The following is a 20,794-nucleotide window of genomic DNA, read 5'->3' as shown; positions in this document are numbered from 1 at the left end:
TGAAAAATGAGCTACCCATCCCAGATAACACGGTGTAGAGCTGGATGAACACAGCAGGCCAAGCAGCATCAGAGGAGCAGGAAAGCTGACGTTTCGGTTCGAGACCCTTCTTCAGAAATAGGGGAGGGGAAGGGGATTCTGAAATAAATAGGGAGAGAGGGGGAGGCGGATAGAAAATGGATAAAGGAGAAGATAGGTGGAGAGGAGACAGACAGGTCACAGAGGCGGGGTTGGAGCCAGTGAAGGTGAATGTAGGTGGGGAGTTAGGGAGGGGATAGTCGGTCCAGGGAGGACGGACAGGTCAAGGAGGCAGGATGAGGTTAGTGAGTGGGAGATGGGGGTGGGGCTTGAGGGGGGTGGAATGGTTAGGGAGGCGGGGTCTAGCTGGGCTGGTTTTGGGATGCGGTCGGGGGAGGGGAGATTTTGAAGCTTGTGAAGTCCACATTGATACCCTTGGGCTGCAGGGTTCCCAAGCGTAATATGAGATGCTGTTCCTGCAGCTTTCGGGTGGCGTCATTGTGGCAATGCAGGAGGCCCAGGATGGACATGTCGTCCAAGGAGTGGGAGGGGGAGTTGAAATGGTTCGCGGCTGGGAGGTTTAGTTGTTTGTTGCGAACTGAGCGTAGGTGTTCCGCAAAGCGGTCCCCAAGCCTCCGCTTGGTTTCCCCAATGTCGGGGAGGCCACAACGGGAACAGCGGATACAGTATACCACATTAGCAGATGTGCAGGTGAACATCTGTTTGATGTGGAAGGTCTTCTTAGGGCCTGGGATGGGGGTGAGGGGGGAGGTGTAGGGGCAGGTGTAGCACTTGCTTCGGTTGCAGGGAAAAGTGCCGGGGGTGGTGGGGCTGGAGGGGAGTGTGGAGCGGACAAGGGAGTCACGGAGAGAGTGGTCCCTCCGGAAAGCAGATAAGGGTGGGGAGGGAAAAATGTCTTTGGTAGTGGGGTCAGATTGCAGATGGCGGAAATGTCGGAGGATGATGCGTTGGATTCGGAGGTTGATGGGGTGGTACGTGAGGATGAGGGGGATTCTATTTTGGTTGTTATTGCAGGTAGGGGGTGTGAGGGATGAGTTGCGGAAAATGCAGGAGACACGGTCGAGGGCATTTTCGACCACTGTGGAGGGGAAGTTGAGGTCCTTGAAAAAAAAGAGGACATCTGGGATGTCTGGGAGTGGAATGCCTCATCTCGGGAGCAGATGCGGCGGAGGCGAAGGAATTGGGAATAGGGGATGGCCTTTTTGCAGGAAGGTGGGTGAGAGGAGGTGTATTCCAGGTAGTTGTGGGAGTCCGTAGATTTGAAATGGATATCGGTTTCCAGGTGGATGCCAGAGATGGAGACAGAGAGGTCCAGGAAGGAGAGAGAGGTATCAGAGATGGTCCAGGTGAACTTAAGGTTGGGGTGGAAGGTGTTCCAGCCTACTTTGCAGCAATTGGCCTGTAACTCTCGAGAGTACAAAACTTTACGTGCCGATCCAGACACATTACACATGAATCAAGTCTTTCTGCCTCTTCTGTCATTTTTGTAAGTGAGTTCCAACCATCCTCTTGGAGAAAATATTTTTCCCTAATCTTTCAAAACCCTCAGCATTCTTCTTTGCACCCTCTCTGGTGCAATTCCATCATTTCTGTAAAATGAGGTGATCAGAACCACACACACTGCTCAACTTGTGGAATATGCCAATCGCCCAACATGAATAAACAACCAAGTACACCTCTTCCCGTTGCCCCACATAAAGACTGTGGTTGTAAACCCTGGACGTAACTCCGGTGTAAAGCCCCACTGCTGCAGAATCAGTGTAACCAGGGGACTGTGAACTTCCCAACCATGGCCTGATACTGACTCCGGGGGTGTCACAGTTTTGAACACAGCCCAGCTCATCATGAAAACCAGCCATTTTTCCATTCATTCCGTATACACTTCCCATTGCCTCTGGAAAGCAGCCAACATAATCAAAGACCCCTCCCACTCCAGATATATTCCCTTCCACCCTCGTCTGTCGAGCAGAAAATACAAAAGTTTGAAAACACATACTGACAGATTCAAGAACAGCTTCTCCCGCTGCAATCCTGCTTATGCACAGGCCTCTCATATTGGAGGTGATCTTTCTCAGCGCGTTTTTGTCGCTGCAACACAATATTCTGCATTCTGTTCTCTTGCCCTGATGTCATAATGTAAGGTATGATTTGTCCGGATAGCACACAAAAACAATACTTGTTACTCTATCTCTGTCCAAGTGACAATAATAAATCAGATCAGATCCAACATCCCCCCCCTCTCCATTGCTCTTCATTTACTGCTGTTTCTGAGCCAATGGGAATGAATGAGGGGCGGGGCTAGTCCGCCAACCAATGGACGTGAACGAAGTGCTTTGCGCATGCGCCATCGCAGCGGACCCGTTCCTGCGAAGATGGCGGCATCTAAGTCGGGTCCGATGAGAGCAAGACCCTGAGAAGCTGCCGCCAGATTAAATACCGTAAAGGTAGGTTTTATTTAACAATCACTGTCTTCTCGTCTCGGTGTGTTTCTGAATCTGGGTAATCCAACCACTGGCTCGATCGTTCCCTTCCGGTTCGTCCGAAGGGACCTCACCAGGTAACAACACAATGCGGCAGTCTGAGCGCAACGGCGCACGGCGCATGTTCCAACTAACGGCGTCCCGGCTGATTGACTGCAGCCCTCGACCAATAGAAAACAGCGGGCGAGGCTAGAGGACCTAACGGGTGCGGCTGGTCCTCCAACCAATGGGAGTGACGAGGGGCGGGGCTCCAGCGAAGTTCAGCGCAAGCTGGAAGAACCTGAGAGAACACAGTGTGGAGCTAGAGGAACACAGCAGGCCAGGCGGCATCAGAGGAGCAAGAAATCTGACGTTTCCGGTCGGGACCCTTCTTCAGAAATGGAGGAGGGGACTCTGAAATAAATAGAAGGGGGGGTGGTTGGACTGAGGAAGGTAGGTGGGATGGTGACAGGTGAGCGTGGGTAGGTAGTGCTGGGGATTGGTCAGTGAGGTGGGAGGAGCGGATAGATGGGAGAGAAGACGGACAGGTCAGGGAGGCGGGGATAAGAGGGAACAAAAACAAAGTTGCTGGAAAAAGTCAGCAGGTCTGGCAGCATCTGTGAAGGAAAAAAGAGTTAACGTTTCCGGTCCGGTGACCCTTCCTCAGAACTGATGGTGGCTGGAGATTTTGAAGCTAGTAAAGTCCACATTGAGACCACTGGGTTCAAAATGTCCCCACCCCCGGCCTCATCCCAAGACCAACCCTCCCTCTCATCGCCACCTCCTTGACCTGTCCGTCTTCTCTCCCACCTAAGATAACAAGGTGTAGAGCTGGATGAACACAGCAGGCCAAGCAGCATCAGAGGAGCAGGAAGGCTGATGTTTTGGGCCTCGACCCTTCTCCAGCATCTGCAGTTCCTACCTTCTCTCCCACCTATCCGCTCCTCCCACCTCACTGACTAATCCCCACCATGACCTATCACCATCTCACCTCCCTTCCCCAGCCCAACCTCTCCTTCTCTCTCTTTATTTCAGAGCCCCCTTCCCCTCCTCCATTTCTGAAGAAGGGTCCTGGCCCGAAACATCAGCGTTCCTGCTCCTCTGATGCTGCCTGGCCTACTGTGTTCCTCCAGCTCCACACTGTGTTATCTCTGACTCCAGCATCAGCAGTTCTTTCTATCTCTGGAAGAACAACAATTCATTTTCCACTTGGAAACTCTGTAGTCTACTCAAACTTGAGTTCAACAACTTTAGGGCTTGAGCACCTTCTCCCATTATCCTCACTACAACCTCCACACACCAAGCCTTCTCATCACATGGGCTGCTACCACATACAACCTATTGCTGGCTGCTAATTGTCTACATTAGCAGCTATTAATTCTCCCAGACTGACCTTTCCCCACATCATTATCTATCCAACTGTTTTTCTCTCTCATTGGGCTCTATCTCCGCCTGTTGTTTACACCCCCAATGATACACAAACAAACAAAGGCAAGACTTATACAATTAATGGTCGGGCTTTGGGTAGTGTGGTAGAATAGAGTTATTGAAGGGTTCAATAATTCTTTGAAATTTGCATTGCATGTAGATAGAGTGGTTAAGAAGGCATTTAGTGTGCTTGCCTTCATTGCTCAGAGCTTTGTAAACGGGAGTTGGGATGTCATGTTGAGGTTCTACAGGACATCGGTGAAGCCTCTTCCGGAATTCTGTTTCCAGTTCTGGTCTCTCTGTTATAATGAAGGATATTGTTAAGCTGGAGATAGTTCAGAAGAGATTTGACAGGATGTTTCTGGGGATGGACCATTGGAGTTTTGAGAAGAGGCTGGATTAAAAAAAAAAATCAAGAATCATAGAATCTCTGCATTGTGGAAACAGGCCCTTCGGTCCAACAAGTCCACACCGTCCCTTGGATCATCCCACCAGACCCATACCCCTTTAGCGCACCTAAGCTACACATCCCTGAACACTACGGGCAATTTTTAGTGTAGCCAATCCACCTCACCTGCACATCTTTTGGACTGTGGGCGGAAACCGGAGTACCCAGAGGAAACCCACGCAGACACAGGGAGAATGTGCGAACTCCACGCAGACAGTCGCCCGAGGGTGGAATTGAACCCGGGTCCCTGGCACTGTGAAGCAGCAGTGCTAACCACTGAGCCACCGTGCTGCCCCTAGGATAGGCTGGGACCTTTTCCACCGGAGCGTAGGAGGTTGAGAGGTGATCTTATAGAAGTTTACAAATCATGAGATCGGGTGTCTTTTCCCTGGGGTGGGGGGTTTCAAGACGGGGTGGGCATAGTTTTAGGGTGAGAGGAAAAAGATTTAGAAAAGACAAGGGGCAATTTTTTTGTTTTTACAGTGTTTCGTGCATGGAATGACTTCTGGGGAAGTGGTGGATGTGGAGTCAGTTACAACATTTAAAAGACATTTAGATAAGTACATGAAAGAGAGATGTTTGGAGGGATATGGGCCAAGAGCAAGCAGGTGAAGTTAGTTTAGTTTGGGACTCTGGTCAGACTGGTTGGACCGAAAGATCTGTTTCCGTGTTCTGTAACTCTATAACTCAAGGTGCAGGTGCAGCACCGGGTAGTGCTCTGAGCATGCTCAATGTCACTGATGGCAGTAGACAGAGGAGGTGCGGACACCGGAAGGAGATTGTGAGTCAGGTCAGGAATAGAAACCGTGGAAGGGAGACCTCCTGTGGAACTTGGCAGAGATACTTGGAACTCAGGCCCCATATTTACTCCGTGGGCAGAGATAAGCCAAGGAGCAACAGGCTATCAGCCACCATTTTAGGGATAGATTCACATGCCGAGTTCTGCCCGGTGATGTGTCAGGATTTCCCAGGATAACAGCCATCATTGTGACATCATAGAGTCATACTGCACACAAACAGACCCTTCGGTCCCACTTGTCTATGCCTTCGTGGATATACTACATTAATCTAGTCCCATTTGCTAGCACTTGGCCTATATCCCCTCTCAACACTTCCTATTCATTTAACCATCCAGACGCCTTTTAAATCTCCCAATTGTACCTGCTTCCACCACTTCCTCTGGCAGCTGATTCCATACACGCACCACCCTCTACATGAAAAAGTTGACCCTTTAGATCCCTTTTATATCTTTCTCCTCCCACCTTAAACATATGCCCTCTAGTTTTGGACTCCCCTACCCTGGGAATAAAAGACCTTGGCTATTCACCTTGTTCCTGCCTCTCATGCATTTTATAAACTTCTGTAAGGTCAGCTCTCGGCATCTGACACTCCAGGGAAAATAGCCCCAGCTTATTCAGCCTCTCCCTATACCTCAAACCCTCCTACCCTGGCACTGTCCTTGTAAACCTTTTCTGCACCTTTTCAAGTTTAATAACAGTTTTCCTATAGCAGGGAGACCAGAATTGGACAGGTGAGGATCTGGCCCTGACCCCTCCCTCTAATCATTTCACCAATCCCTGTCCCAGCCCCAGTCACTGAGCTCTCTGTTGAGGGAAACAACTCCTTCTCATCCACTCCATCAAGGACCCTCATAACCTTAGACACCTCATGAAATAACATGACATAGACCAGTTTCCTGTTAGTAAGTCAACCTTTATTTACACATGATCCAGCTGCCTCAGAGTGAAGAGGATGTCTGACACTCTTGTTCTTATCTGTGGACCAGGTTAACAGCCTTAATCAGGGAACTCATATTCTGTGAAGTCCACCTGGCTGAACTTGTTACAATCACTACACCTCAATCTAATCCTTCCCTATTTCCAGTGTTTCATGCACCACAAGCTTAGCCTAGACAATCCTTTCTCCTAGCTGCAACTTTCCAGTCCTGCCAAATATCCCCTCACCAGTGCAATTCAATGTTTCCTTTTAATCAGTCTGTTCAGACATGAGAAGACACACCTCCATGGCAGATGGGAAATGAACACAACGTGTGGCATGGAGGCATCACTAGCTGGGCCAGCATTTATTGCCCACCCCTGGTTTCCATTGAGAAGGTGGTGATGAGCTGCCTTCCTGAACTGCTGCAGTCCCCGTGCTGTAGGGAGAACCACAATGCCCTTAGGGAGGGAATTCCAGGATTTTTAGTGCTGCTGGAGGCATCACTGAGATTGAGTACAAATACAAACTTTCTTGGGTGACCAGTCTGCAAACAGCGCTCGAGCTATAGCCTAATGAATGACTTACATATGTCGGCTTGTTTGTTATTTATCTCACATCAGTAGGTGGCTTGGATTCCCACTGAAGGAACAGGGAGTGTTAGTGTCTCCGTGAATCCCTGTTAGATTGAAGGCAAAGCAACCACTCTCCCTGCAGCTCAGTTTTTAAAATCCTAGAATGGAGCTCTTTCGGTCAAGGGGGTTTCTTGTCGTTTAGTTCCCTTAATTTCTTTGCTCATACTGATTTCTTTAACTTCCTTGTTTTGTCAGACCATTGACAGCTCATTATTTCCAGAGATGCTTTTGTTTTCTACCATGAGAAAAATCATTGAGAAACCTGGGGTGTTGACGAGTTGCTACCTGAAAAGAAATTGAGTGTATGCATGACCATCCTTATCCAAGAAGCAGAAAGCTCATGTTGTGTGTTTCTGTCCTGGATTGATGGGCAGGGAATTTAGAAACTTTTCTTGCAAGGGGAAGGAAGGGGATAATTTACATACTGCAAACTCAAACCAAGGGATATGGTTGTCTCCTCCAAAGTACTGTCTTTTACTGACACATGACTTTTGTGATATCCTTTTACAGGGAGTTAGAAGATTTGAAGACTGAGATTTTTATTTGCCTCCAGTGTTTCTGATTTCTCTCAAGAATTTGGATCCAGCCAGGGATTTTAAAATTGAAGGCAATGAACTTGTTTCAGAGGTTAGAATTATTAATCATTATTGTAGTTTGAAGCTTCAGTTCTCCGCTCCATTTTTGTGGATCCAAATCGATATCCATATCCATCCATTGCATTGTCACATCTTTGTCCTCTCTGATCACCTCTCTCCCCTTGTTTAGCTTCCTCTGTCTCTAATCACGTTTGTACTTTAACCACATTTAGTATTTTGTTGTTGTTTGTGCAGATTATGTCTAAATAATGTTTCCATTGCCCCAGCAGCACGCTGCTGCTGATTTACCGGATTTACTTTCCCATCATCAGCAACTGTTTTTCTTCCAATGGAGCTTATTTCTGCTTCTGAGCTTATATAGACAGTCAAATACAGCACCATTTAATTCCCTTTAATTTATTCAGTACATCCTGAAATATCACATTTTTCTCTCTCCGTAGTTATTGCCTGACCTACTGATTATTTTCACTATTTTCTCTTTTTGTATCAGATTTCCAGCACCTGCAGAATTTACAACCAAGTCTGCAAACACAGACGGATCTATTAGGAGCAAGAACACAAGCAGCAGTATTTTGGATTGCCTCAAAATTAGTGAGAAGTTGAATATGTGAGGCCAGCTGGGAGGTTTGTTTTTTAAAATTCATTCACAGGATGACAGCTTTGCAGGCTAGGCTAGCATTTATTGCCCATCACTAATTGCCAAGAGAGCAGCTTAAAAGTCAACCACATTGCTGTGGTCTGGGGTCACATGTATGTGAGGATGACAGTTTCCTTTCCCAAAGGACATTAGTGAAACAGATGGGTTTTTCCATCAATCAATAATGGATTCGTGATCATTGTTAGTTAGTTCCAGATTCATTTTTTGTTGAATTCAAATTCCCCCATCTGCTGTGGTAGGAGTCTAACCTGCATCCCCGGGACATTACCATGTTATTGTTATTACATTATAGTCCAGCAAAAATACCATGAGGCCATTACCTCCCTTTATGGTGCAGGAGGATGACTAAAAGTCTAGAGATAATAACCAGATGAGCTGAGACAAGGGGGATGTTGGGTGATGTCACTGATGTAAAAGTAGTTGGTCTCGGTGCTGTTGTGAATATGTTGCCTAGCGTCATAAAGATGTACACCACGGAAACAGACCCTTTGGTCCAACTCATCCACGCCAAACAGAAATCTTAAACTGATCTAGTTCCATTTGCCAGCATTTGGCCCATATCACTCTTAAACCCTTCCTTTTCATTTACCCATCCAGATGACTTTTAAATGTTGTAATTGTACCTGCCTCCACCACATTCCTCTGGCAGCTCATTCCCTGCAATGACCTCTGCATGAAAAAGTTGCCCCAGGGTCCCTTTTAAATCTTTCCGCTGTCACCTAAAACCTATGCCCTCCAGTTTTGAACTTCCACACTCTGAGGAAAAATCTTGGCTATTCACCCTATCCATGCCCTTCATGATTCTATAAACTTCTAGAAGGTCACCCTTCAGCCTCCAATGCTCCAGGGAAAATAGCCCCAGCCTATTGAGCCTCTCCATATAGCTCAAACCCTCCAACCCTGGCAACATCCTTGTGCAATTTGAAAAGTGTTTGGAAAAGATTTACAACATCCTTCCTATAGCAAGGAGACCAGAATTGCACCCAATATTCCAAAAGTGGTCAAACCAATGTCCCATACAGCTGCAACATGACTTCCCAACTCCTGTACTCAATGCACTGACCAATAAAGACAAGCATACCAAACACCTTTTTCACTATCCTGTCTAATTGCAACTCCATTTTCAATGGACTATGAACCTGCACTCCAAAGTCTCTTTGTTCAGCAACACTCTCCAGACCCTGATTTGCCTTTCCAAAATGTAGCACCTAACATTTATCTAAATTAAACTCCATCTGCCACTCCTCGGTCCATCTGATCAAGGTCCTACTGTACTCTGAAGTAACCCTATTTGCTCTCCACCACACCACCAATTTTGGTGATATCTGTAAACTTACTAGCCATACCTTATATATTCACATTCCAATCACTTATATAATGACAAAAAGCAGTGGACCCAGCACCGATCATTGTGGCACACTATTGGTCACAGGCTTCCAGTCTGAAAAGCAACCCTTCAGCTTTAGTTTAGTTTGGGCATGACGCTGTTGTTCTGACCAGTCTGTTTGAACATCAACAGTTGTCAGACAGAGGATTGATTTTGGGGACTAGGAAGTGGAGTTTGTAACAGAGACTATAGCAGCTGCTTTCATCTTTCCAGTGCTTTAATGGAAGATATTTCTCCTCCTCCAATTCTGCACGTCAGACCAGTGTGAGATTTGGATGGAACTTAAGAGATGATGGTGTCCACACACATCTCCTCCCCGGTCCTTCGAGAGAGTGAAGGCTGAGAGTTTGGAAAATTCTGTCCAAGTTCTGGGCAAGCTGTAAGTACATTCAATCATACTCCTTTGCTTCTGCGTCTCTCTCTCTCTTCTTTCTTTGTTTCATCCCATGAAGCCAGAAACTTATCCATGTTCAGACTGGGGTGGCAGATTCCCTTCCCGATGGACATTATTGAACCAGTTGTGTTTTTCTGACATGCTGGCAGGTTTCATGATGAATTTCTTTCACTGCTGGCCCAACAAATTGCCATATTCATTCAGTTCAATGTCACAGTTTTTCCGTTCTTGTGAGTGTTCTCTCACTTTTTTTTCCTGTTTAAAAAGGTTTCAGAGGGTGCCAGAGGAGGAGGAATTACAGTCAGGGTTCACAGATCCAGCTTCACCTCAGAATCTGATGGGGGCTTTCAATGTATCACAACCAGAATGTAATTGGATTTTGAACGTGGAAGGAACAAGCATAGTTCGTAATGAAGAGAAATCCTACACACGTTCTGTGCGTCGACAAAGCTTCAACCAGTCATCTGATCTGTGGTGACACAAGTGCAGTCACAATGGGGAGAAGCCATGGAAATGTAAGGATTATGATGAAGGATTCAAATCCCTGCCTGAGCTGGAGACCCATCAGAACAGTCACACTGGGGAAGAGGCCATTCACTTGCTCAGAGTGTGGGGAAGGATTCATTCGGTCATTCCAACTCATGACCCACCAGCGAGTTCACACTGGAGAGAGACCTTTTAAATGCACACAATGTGCAAAGTGCTATAAATGTTCTGACAAACTGCTGTCCCATCAATGTGTTCACACTGACGAGAGACTGTTCAGATGCTCTCACTGTGGGAAGGGTTCAAATCATCATCTGAAGTCACTGTCCACCAGAGAATTCACACTGGGGAAGAGGCCATTCACCTGCACTGTGTGGGAATTGATTTGTTCGGTCATCACACCTCACAGGACGCCAGTGAGTTCACTCTGAGGAGAGATCTTTTAATTGCGCAATCTGCCGGAAGTGCTTTAAAAGTTCTCAGGAAATGATGCACCATCAACGTGTTCACACCGAGGAGAAACCGTTCAGGTGCTCTCACTGTGGGACTGGGTTTAAGCATTCATCTCATCTCACTGTCCACCAGTGAATTCACACCGGGGAAAAGCCGTTCACCTGTACTGAGTGTGGGAAAGGATTCATTCGGTCATCCCAACTCATGACACACCAGCAAGTGCACACTGGGAAGAGACCTTTTAATTGTCCAGTCTGCAGGAAAAGCTTTAAATGTTCTCAGGAAATAATGACCCATCAACATGTTCACACTGGGGACCAATCTTCTAAATGCCCAGACTGCAGTAAGCCCTATAAGAGTTCTCGCTGAGGATCCATCAATATGTTCACACTCAGGAAAGACTTTTCAGATGCCCTCACTGTGGGACTGCATTCAAGCTATCATCTTACCTCACTGAGCACCAGTGAATTCACACTGAGGAGAGGCCGTTCACCTGCACTGAGTGTGGGAAAGGATTCACTTAGACAGCCCGCCTGCTGACTCACTTCACACGGAACCACAGGAGTTGGACTTTGCTGTTAGTCACTTCCAGGACTGAACTATGTTCATCGGTTAATAAACTCCAGCTCAGTTTTAGCTGTTAATATTCTGGATAAAAAAAAAATAAATCAGCTTTATAATTAAACACAGTGTGGGAAATCATTTTAATATCTCTCTCACATTTGTTCTGAGCAAGTTAGTTCGGAAGGGCTGACCCTCTCCCCTGTTTGCTCCATCCTCACCAACAACACCAAGTGTGAGGTGGTGATGGAACTTCTTTCTTGCTGAGATTGTATCAATTTGATTGGCTGTTTCTACTGCTTCCCTCCCTTTCATGACCTCACTGGGTAAAACTGCTTCTACAGTTCCTTCCTGCGTGAATCCTGAAGTCCCATATTTCTCAAGGTTCTCTCTGATCTCCCTGATAAAGCTGATCATGTCAATGAGATCCACCTTGTAGTCCTTAAATTCTATTCCCACTAAACCGCTGACTGCTCAAATTCTCCACATTAGCTGTCCCCCTCACCTAGAGATCCAAATTATCACCCATCCTTAAAAAACAAGCCTTCACCACACTGCCTGAACAAATTACCACACAATCTTTCACCTCCCTTTCCTCAAATGTGGTGTTCCCCCAAGGGTCATAGAATCCCAACAGAGCAGAAATAAGCCATCAGCTATTGTGTCTGCACTGACTCGAAGAGCATCCCATCCAAACCCTCCCCATCCCCATGAACCCATTTGGGGTTTTTACCATGGCCAACCCACCTAACCTGCACACAACAGTGCAATTTTTAGCATAGCCAATTCACCTATCCTGCAGACACAGCAAGACATTCAAACTCTACACTGATGGTCTGTCAAAGTCAGGAATCGAATCCAGGTCCTTGGCGCCGTGAGGTAACAATGGTAACCACTTAGCCACCCCACATTTATCCTTTGCTCCTCTTGTTTCAGGTTACAATGAGGTGAGAGCATCCAGAAGAACTACATTAGTTTTCACATCTACACTGACAGCAGCCAGCTCCACCCTCAACACCATCAATCTCCCTTCTCTACTGTTACTAAATGATCAGACTGATTATCCCACATCCAGTATTAGACTGTGTTGGTGAATTTCCAGCTCAGATAGGGATCTGAATCCTTTCTCACAATCCCCACATTTCCACGGTTTCTTCCCAGTGTGACTGCACTTGTGGTTTGTGAGGTCAGATGATTGACTGAAGTCTTGTCCACACACTCAACACATGTACAGTTTCTCCCCACGGTGAACAGTGTTTTCTCCTTCCATACTCAAAATCCGATTGTATTCACATTACACTAAATGAGTGTATTCCCCTCCACGTAATGGAACTTGCCATGCAGTCTGGATGACAAATCTCTGACTTCTATGGAAGAACAGAGAACACAGAGAGAGAGAGAGAGAGGAGGACAGCAGAGGTCTCAAAGCAGGGGAGCGTCAGGATAGGGGGGACTTGGGGGGTGGGAAAGAATTGGGAGTGAGGAAGGCAGCATTGAGGAGTGACAGTAAGAGCAAGGGGCAAGAGTGGGAACAATGGCAACAAAAGAGCATAGGGGTGATGAGAGGGAGGTCAAGAGAGTGACCTCAAACCCTCATCACCAAGATTGTCTATTTCCAGCTCAATGACATCACTTAACTCTGCCCTAGTCTCATCTCCTCTGAAACTGTCATCCAATTCTTTGTTACCTGTAGACTTAAATGTTCTAACACATTCTTGGCCATCCTCCCACATTCATCTTCCTTGTAATCTCAAGGTTATCCTCATTCTGTTGTTCATGACCTTACTCACACCAATCCTTGTTCACCCATCACCGCTGTGGTCTCTGCTTACGAAGCACAAAAACTTAAAAAATCTCAGCATTATTTTGAAATCCCTTCCTGGCTGCCATCATCCCTATCTCTCTAATCTCTTCCAGCACTCAGAGATATCAGTGTTCATCTAACTCCAACTTCTTGAATTTTCTAAATTTTTAAATCATTCCACCACCAGTGGCCATTCATTTAGCTGCCAAGTCCCCAGGCTCTGGAAATTCCTCCTTAAATTTCTCCAGGTTACACGGTTCTTGAAGATACTCCCTAAAACAGACCACTTAATTGAAATGTCTTTCCATCACCACACGGACTGTAGCATTCAAGAAGGTCCACAGGTAACTCGGGGGCAACAATACAATCTGCTGATCTTGGTGACGATTGTCAAATCCCAAGAACAACTTTTTTAAAAATACATTTTTAAACATGGCCATACATATAAAATGGATTACAAGCATCTACAGAAATGCTTGTTCCTAACATAGCATCTTATTTGATTAAATGCACAGTTTCCATTTCACAACCTGATCTCCTCTAAATCCTACCATCCTTTGACAATTACAGATCGGAAATTCCTGGAGTTAACTGGGTTCCGGAGGTTTGAGCAGCTCATCCTCCATCTCCGTTCCAGCTCAAAGAGAACTGGATAAGCACCTGAAGATCATTCCAGACCCTCACCACCCTCTGGGTGAATTATTTTCCCCACAAATCCCGTCTTAGCCTTTCACATTAAAATTATGCTGACCTATTATTGACCCTTCAACTAAGAGGAGAAAGTTAATAAAGTTAATTATTTATACTCTGGATTGTTTAGTGTCATTTTCATAATCATCAGCATAAACCTCATAAACACAACAATTACCATCCCTTGAATACTCAAATGACATTTGGCCCTGCTCATTCCCAAGAACCAGATCAAGTGGAAAAAACCTCCTTCGGTTACAATGAAAGAGAGGGGAGCGAAACTCACCGATCTGCTCTGACGATGTATGAAATGGCCTCCTGTCCTGTGATCTTTCCATGATTCTGGGAAAAAGGATGTGAATTGGAGTCAGGGAGTAAACCTCTGGAACCAACACTGCCATACTGCAAACCAACTCTTAATTAGTCTGTCTGTGTATCTGGACTCAGTTCTCCAAACAAGCCCTGGAATAGAACAAGGAGAATACCAGAGATATCGGACAACTAAAATAAAACAAAAGATGAAAGGCTGGAAAACTCAGCAGCTCAGGTAGTACTTGTAGTGAAGGTAACACAGAATTAACATTCGACGATGTGCAGAATGCATGCGGTGAATGAAAATAGCAAAGAATATGATGGTTCACATTAGCTCAGAAGAGAATTGATTACTCATTCAGTAAATAAAATTGCTGACCATTGGAAAGCAATGCTGGTGAATCGCAGCACATAATCAGCAGATGAGTAGCAATGGAAACCCCATGTGGACACATTGTTAGACATAACAGCAAAATACCAAACGGGGTTAAAATACACCACTATTAAAGGTACAGCAAGTTGGACAATGGCAAAAAGATGATCAGGGCGAGAGTGGTGAAACAAAGGACATGGATTTAGAACCACTGTAAAAGACTCACATCAGACCCAGAGAGATGGAACAACAGCATAGCACAAAAAGCTGTAAATCGTAGATGGATGCTCAACAATATTCATTTCTGAAATAATTTCATTGATTTCAAATTTAAATTCTCCTGCTGGATGTTGCAGCTGGAAAGATAGTCCAAGAATTGTTGTAAGAGAAAAAGCCTAGTTGTCCAAAATCTTCAGCTCCCTGTAAAATGAGATTCCAAAAATCATAGGTGTCAGTCAAAATTGAAATTCAGTGACAAACTTTTCTCCTGGTTGAAATTTGCCCTGTGAAAGGAGTTTCCAAAATCAGACGAGAATGTAACATCACAAAAACAATTGAACGAAGAGAAATTTCAATTGCAAGGTTGGGTTGGAGACACTGAGGTTGAGGGGAGACTTGACAGATGTGTCCAAGTTTAGAATAGATTATATTAGGTAGATGAAGGTACATTGCAGAGTGACATTTTGTTCCTACTATATGATCCTTCCCCAGACTGTCTAGTGAAGTGCAGTGTGATGCCCCGACGTTGTGACTGATGTTATATCAATGTGAGTATTCATGATTTTTCTGGAGGTTGACAACAGTCCTCACTATACCTGCTTTAGCACTCTCTGTGGAGATTTTAATCTGCTCAGTTTTCCCAATTTCAGATCACAGAAATGTTCCCATGATTGACCCTATGGGACACAACTGTTTACATCATTTCCTCTGTGAAAACTCTCTTTTGTCACTCTTTTCCTATATCTATAAAGGAGATTGATATTCCCTTTCAAATTAATTGCTAGTCTCATTGCATACTTGCTTTTTGCTTTTCTATCATTCCATCCACTTCCGTCTGAACCATCCATATTCAATTAGGTTCTCAACTGTATTTTCTCATGTCCGTAAGAAATGCACTTTTTCATGCTTATCTTCATTCTTATGTCATCATTTAAGAAGCTCTAACTTTCTTTGCCCTACTTTTTGAATGTGTCTGAAATACTTCTTTTTCAAAGGTAGCCAATTAATCAGCTACATTTCTTTTCCTGTAAATATTTGACTCAATTATTTTTGGTGAAGTTTTCTTCTTACTCCATTTAAATAAGAATCAGATATCATGCAGGACAGAAGAGACCCTTCGGTCATCAAGTCAGTAATGTCAAATCTAAACCAAATCTACACTTGTACCACTGTCCAGGCCCAAGTCCAAAGCTTTGAACATCATGACATTTCACTTGCTCATTCAAGTACTTTGCAAAAGTTGTGAGGTTACCCACATCAACTCATCTCCCAGGCAGTCCATTACAGACCCCACTACCCTCTGGGTGAAATATTTTCCCCTCTAAGCCTTTCACTTAAAATTATGTCCCGTTATTATTGACCCTTGGACTGAGAGGACTAAATTGGCTTTCCTCATTTAATTATTTGTGCTCTGGATTGTTCAGCATCATTTTCATAATCATCAGCCTAATCCTTTTGACACAACGATTATTAATCCTTCCATATTCAACTTACACCACCGTCCTCGTGACCAAGAATTAGGTCCAGTACTGCCACCTTTCTCACTGGACTGAAATCACATTTTAGGACAAAGTCTGGAAGTCCCTTCCGAACAGCATGGTAGTCGTCCCACACCAAATGGACTGCAGCGATTCAAGACAGCATCGCTCCATCACCTTGTCGAAGTCTACTAGGGATGAGTGATAAATACTGACCCAGTCAGATTGGCCGGATCCTCGGAATGAACCAACAGAAAAAAACTGCCGAATATGTTCCTGAAAACGTTTTAGGAACTCTTGCCCTTCTCTGTCCTTTGTGCAAGCATATTTCAGTGTAACTTTCTTCTCAGTCTTATTGATTATCGTCCCCTGTCCATATCATAATTAACAGAATTCACCAATAGAAGTATATGTACCCACAATGCCCCGCGGTGGTGAATGGCCCTGGATCCAGGTCGCGAGAGCAGTGCGCAGCCGTCCCACGCAGTATCTGGAGCATGCGCAGGAACAGACGCTGTTTTTTTCTCATCTGCAGGCGGTGAGAATGCGGAACCGCGGAGGAAGCGCTGGAGCTGGGGGACGGGGAGGGTTTATAAATACTTATTAAATACCTCAAACTGCGATTAACAACTTGCAAGTCCTGGATTCGTGTCCCCGGGGCCTTTTCCAGAGGTGAAGTTCAGGTTAGCTGCCGCCATTTTGAATCCATGGGCGCAGCGCGCTTACGTCCCGGCGTGGTGACGTAATTGCATGCGCGGGCTGGGTGTTGTCTGATTTCAACTGGGTCCTAGTGCCCGTTAACTGGACGGTTTCTGAAACATCGCTGACACGTTCCACAGTTATTGGGTAACTTGGGCATGGAGTGTGTCTTAGACAATGGAAATAATATCTGCCCCACCATTCTGGACCACTGCTACACAACCATCAAAGATGCCTACCGCTCCATTCCCCCACCTACTCTTAAGAAAATCAAATAACAGCGCTGTGTTCTTCCCCCCAGCTTACAAGCAGCAGCTGAAACGGGAGGATCCTTCAATAAAGGAAGTACAATGCTGGTCCGAGGCTTTGGAACACTGTGTCCGGGACTGCTTGGAATTAGTGAACTGAAACATGTTCAAGTACTCAGTGGAAAGCCTAGTCTTGTACGCCACTACCATCACGGACTTCATTAGCAAATGCTTTGACCACTGTGTACCAAAGAAGTCAATCTGAGTGTTCCCCAACTATAAACCTTGGACGAACCAGGAAATCCACTCGCTACTGAAGATCAGATATGCAGCATTCAAGTCGGATGACCCAGACTATTACAACAACTCCAGATATGACCTCTGCAAACCTATCAGGGGTGCCAAGAGGCAGTACCGGAACAAGTTAGAAGCCCAAACCTACCAAACAGACTCCCGCCACCTATGGCAAGGCGTAAACGACATTACGGGACAAAAAATGAAGTACAGCAAGATAGTGGACAAAGACACATCCTTCTGTGACGCTCTCAATGCTTTCTGTGCTTGGTATGAGCAGAATCCACAGTGGCGCCTACCCCGATAGCCCTGGACACACCCTGTTCTCTCTGTCACCACTGCAGACATCAGATTGGTCAACCCAAGGAAAGTGACGGGCTCAGACGGTGTCCCCAGCCAAGCACTCAGATCTGTGCGGACCAACTGATGGAGGTATTCGCTGACATCTTCAACATCACCATCCTACAAGCCAAAGTCCCTACCTGGTTCATGAAGACCACCATCATCCCGTACCTAATAAAGCACATGCAATGTGCCTTAATAACTATCGCCTAGTGGCTCTGACCTCAATAATTATGAAGTTCTTCAAGAGGCTGGACATGGCCCACATCAACTCCAGTCTCCTAGCCTGCCTTGATTCCCTACAATTTGCCTACTGATGTAACAGGCCCTCAACCTTGGTTTCAGCTCTGCCATTTGCAACTGGATCCTCAGCTTTCTGATGCACAGGCCGCAATCAGTGAAGATAGGTAACTGAACTTCCTCCACAATAACACTCACCTCTGGAGCCCCTGCAAGGATGCCTCCTCAGTCCCCTACACTACACCCTGTATACCCACGACTGCATTGCCAAATTCCAAATGCACACCATCTACAAGTTTGCTAAGGACACCACCATACTGGGAAGGATATTTTATAATGATGAGCCAAGATGTAGAAAGGAGGTAGAAGGCTGGTGACATGGTGTAATGAAAACAACTTCTCTCCCAACATCGACAAAACTAAAGAACAGATCATTGACTTCAGAAAGAAAGGAGGAAAACGTGCCCCCACCTACATCAATGGAACTGAGGTTGAGAGGATGGAGAGTGTCAAGTTCCTCGGAGTGATGATAACTGACAACGTGTCCTTGACTTCCCACATAGATGTGACAGTCAAGAAGGCACAACTATGCCTCTCCTTTCTCAGACATCTCAGGAAATGTTAGCATATCCGTAAGGACCCTCACCAACTTCTACAGATACACTATTGAAAGCATATTGTCCAGGTCCATAACAGTCTGGTATGGCAACTGCTCTGCCCAGGACCGTAAGAAACTACAGAAGGTGGTGTGCACAGCCCAGACAATCATGGAAGCCAACTTTCTGTCCATGGACTCCATTTACGTGGTCTGCTGCTGTAGAAAGGCTGTAATCATCATCAAAGACCCATCACACCCCAGTAATGATCTCCTATAACTTCTTCCATCAGGCAAGAGATACAGAAGTGTGCACGCACACTTCCGCGGTTCAGGAACTGCTTCTTCCTGGCCGTGATTAACGTGATGAATGGACTCTCGAGCCTCAAATAATGCTGATCTTGCTAACGTTGATCTCGCCTAGCATACACAGTGTGCGATGTAACCTGTATGCTTCTGTCTTAGTCTTTTTGATCTGTACATCTTTGCTTACTATGTTCTGCTTGTACTACTCGTAAACAAAGCTTTTCACTGTACTTCGGTACATGTGACAATAAATCAATCACTCAATTTAATAGTCTGTCTTTGATAGAAGGATTCCCTTTGTATCTCTTGATGCTTTGTTACTCATTTTGACTTATTTTGGTTTGGTTGAATCAGGTTTCTGGAAGAATAGGAATGTTCCAGAGGAACAAGGTTTGGATTCTGCACTTTCTGCTGCTGCTAATCATACCCAGGACTGAACCATATTCACTCTGTTCATCCTGATTTGTTGATGAGTTCTTGTATTCTGCATAAATGTAAAATTAATCACCTTTTTTTGGACGCGTTTTTGTAATCTTTGTCTTTCTCACCTGAGTGTTTAACATCACCTGGCTGGAGTCATAAAGGACAATCTGGGAGGAGGATCATATGTCAGAAACAGGTCTTTAACCCTGACACAGTCCATTAGGGTCACATTGCAAAGGACAAATGGACTTCAATCTTTCTTGTTTCTCTTCACGCACAACTGAGTTATCATGATATAATCCTGAGGTGCACAATAAATAGTTCTCAGTCACTCTCTTCCTTGGTTCAGAGCCCTAGACACCAAACAGCAGCTCCCTTGCAAATGTGTTTAAAGTCAGGAAGAATAACAATAAATGCTAGAAACATGCTGAAAAATCAGAAATTGGTGTCAAAACCGTGATCTGTTTTATCACACAAAACAAAGAACTGCAGGTGCTGGAGATCTAAAACACATGCATGTCTGTTTCTAAACTATTCTGACTGAAAGTGAAACAGCAGTTTAAGTTTCCAGTCTGAAAATGGCACTTGATAATTCCCCAACATTTGAACCTGTTTGTGTTACAATAGTCATTTATTGATCAAGACACATTTAAAATGCATTAGTTAAAATCTGTAGTAAAATTGCAGATGGAGGTATACAATTGGATCTCTATGCTCCTTTTACATTGATTATAGTTTGATTCCCAGATAAAGAAGGGCCTGCACTATGTCCAAAAATTTCCTCTTGTATTGATAATGCTTTAAAAACAGCACTTTTTTAAAATATACCTCACCCCTACATGTGAGTTAAGATAATTTGAAAAGCATTACCTAATCGCCTGGTGGAAACTGTTTCAATAGGAACTTTCAAAAGGAAATTGGAAGTATATTTGAAAAGTAAGGTTTCTAAGGACTTTGGAGAAAAATTGGGGAAGTGGAACAATTGGACAATTGTTTAAAACAGCTGACTAGATAGGCCAAGTGGCCTTGTTCTCCTGTAAAATTCTGTTGTTCAAGCAGTATCACTCTCATCAATCCAAATCAATGCAATTTCATTCTTGAAATAACTGTTTGAGTTATTAGCATATGGAAATTTAACAGCAACAGTGTTACCCAATGTTATGGTTAAGCTGTAGATTTGAATCTAACTTCAAAATCACTAGATTGTGAATTTGACGTCTGATTCACAGCCTCACATTAACCTGGTGTCTCAATCGCTGCAGTGCTGAAAAAGCATCATCTTTCTGGTGACTATCTGAATGAATAAAAACATTAATTCTGTTTCTGTTGGATTTGTAAGAATTTACGTGAATTGTACTGTACTGGACAGTGACACACTTAATACTCTGACAATTATCACTGCAGTTGATCAGGTAATAATTTACCTTAACCTCGGCCCTGGATCAGGAATTCCTGCACGAGAAACTGTGTCGGTTGAAAGTAATCCAGGCTGCATGAGTAATCACTGTTCT

At 44.9% G+C, this 20,794-nt stretch overlaps 2 long non-coding RNA genes across 2 annotated transcripts in view; one reads left to right on the top strand and one right to left on the bottom strand.

Moving 5' to 3' along the window:
* The window catches only part of LOC125487458, a 22,721-nt gene extending 1,927 nt beyond the window's left edge, over window positions 1–20,794 (bottom strand). The window contains exons 1-2 of the long non-coding RNA XR_007265912.1: window positions 20,708–20,794; window positions 14,041–14,216 (exon numbers count right to left, since the gene is read on the bottom strand). This is a non-coding gene — a long non-coding RNA (uncharacterized LOC125487458). The remainder of the gene's footprint in view (window positions 1–14,040; window positions 14,217–20,707) is intronic.
* LOC109930027 lies at window positions 2,255–11,384 on the top strand. Its single transcript, XR_002260635.2, has 5 exons — window positions 2,255–2,483; window positions 7,236–7,352; window positions 7,812–7,945; window positions 9,580–9,745; window positions 10,028–11,384. It is a non-coding gene; the product is annotated as an uncharacterized LOC109930027 (long non-coding RNA).

The sequence above is a fragment of the Rhincodon typus genome, chromosome 42 (genome assembly GCF_021869965.1).
Source record: "Rhincodon typus isolate 14 chromosome 42, sRhiTyp1.1, whole genome shotgun sequence".
Classification (NCBI taxonomy): Eukaryota; Metazoa; Chordata; class Chondrichthyes; order Orectolobiformes; family Rhincodontidae; genus Rhincodon; species Rhincodon typus.
This window is presented reverse-complemented; position numbering and strand designations above follow the sequence as displayed.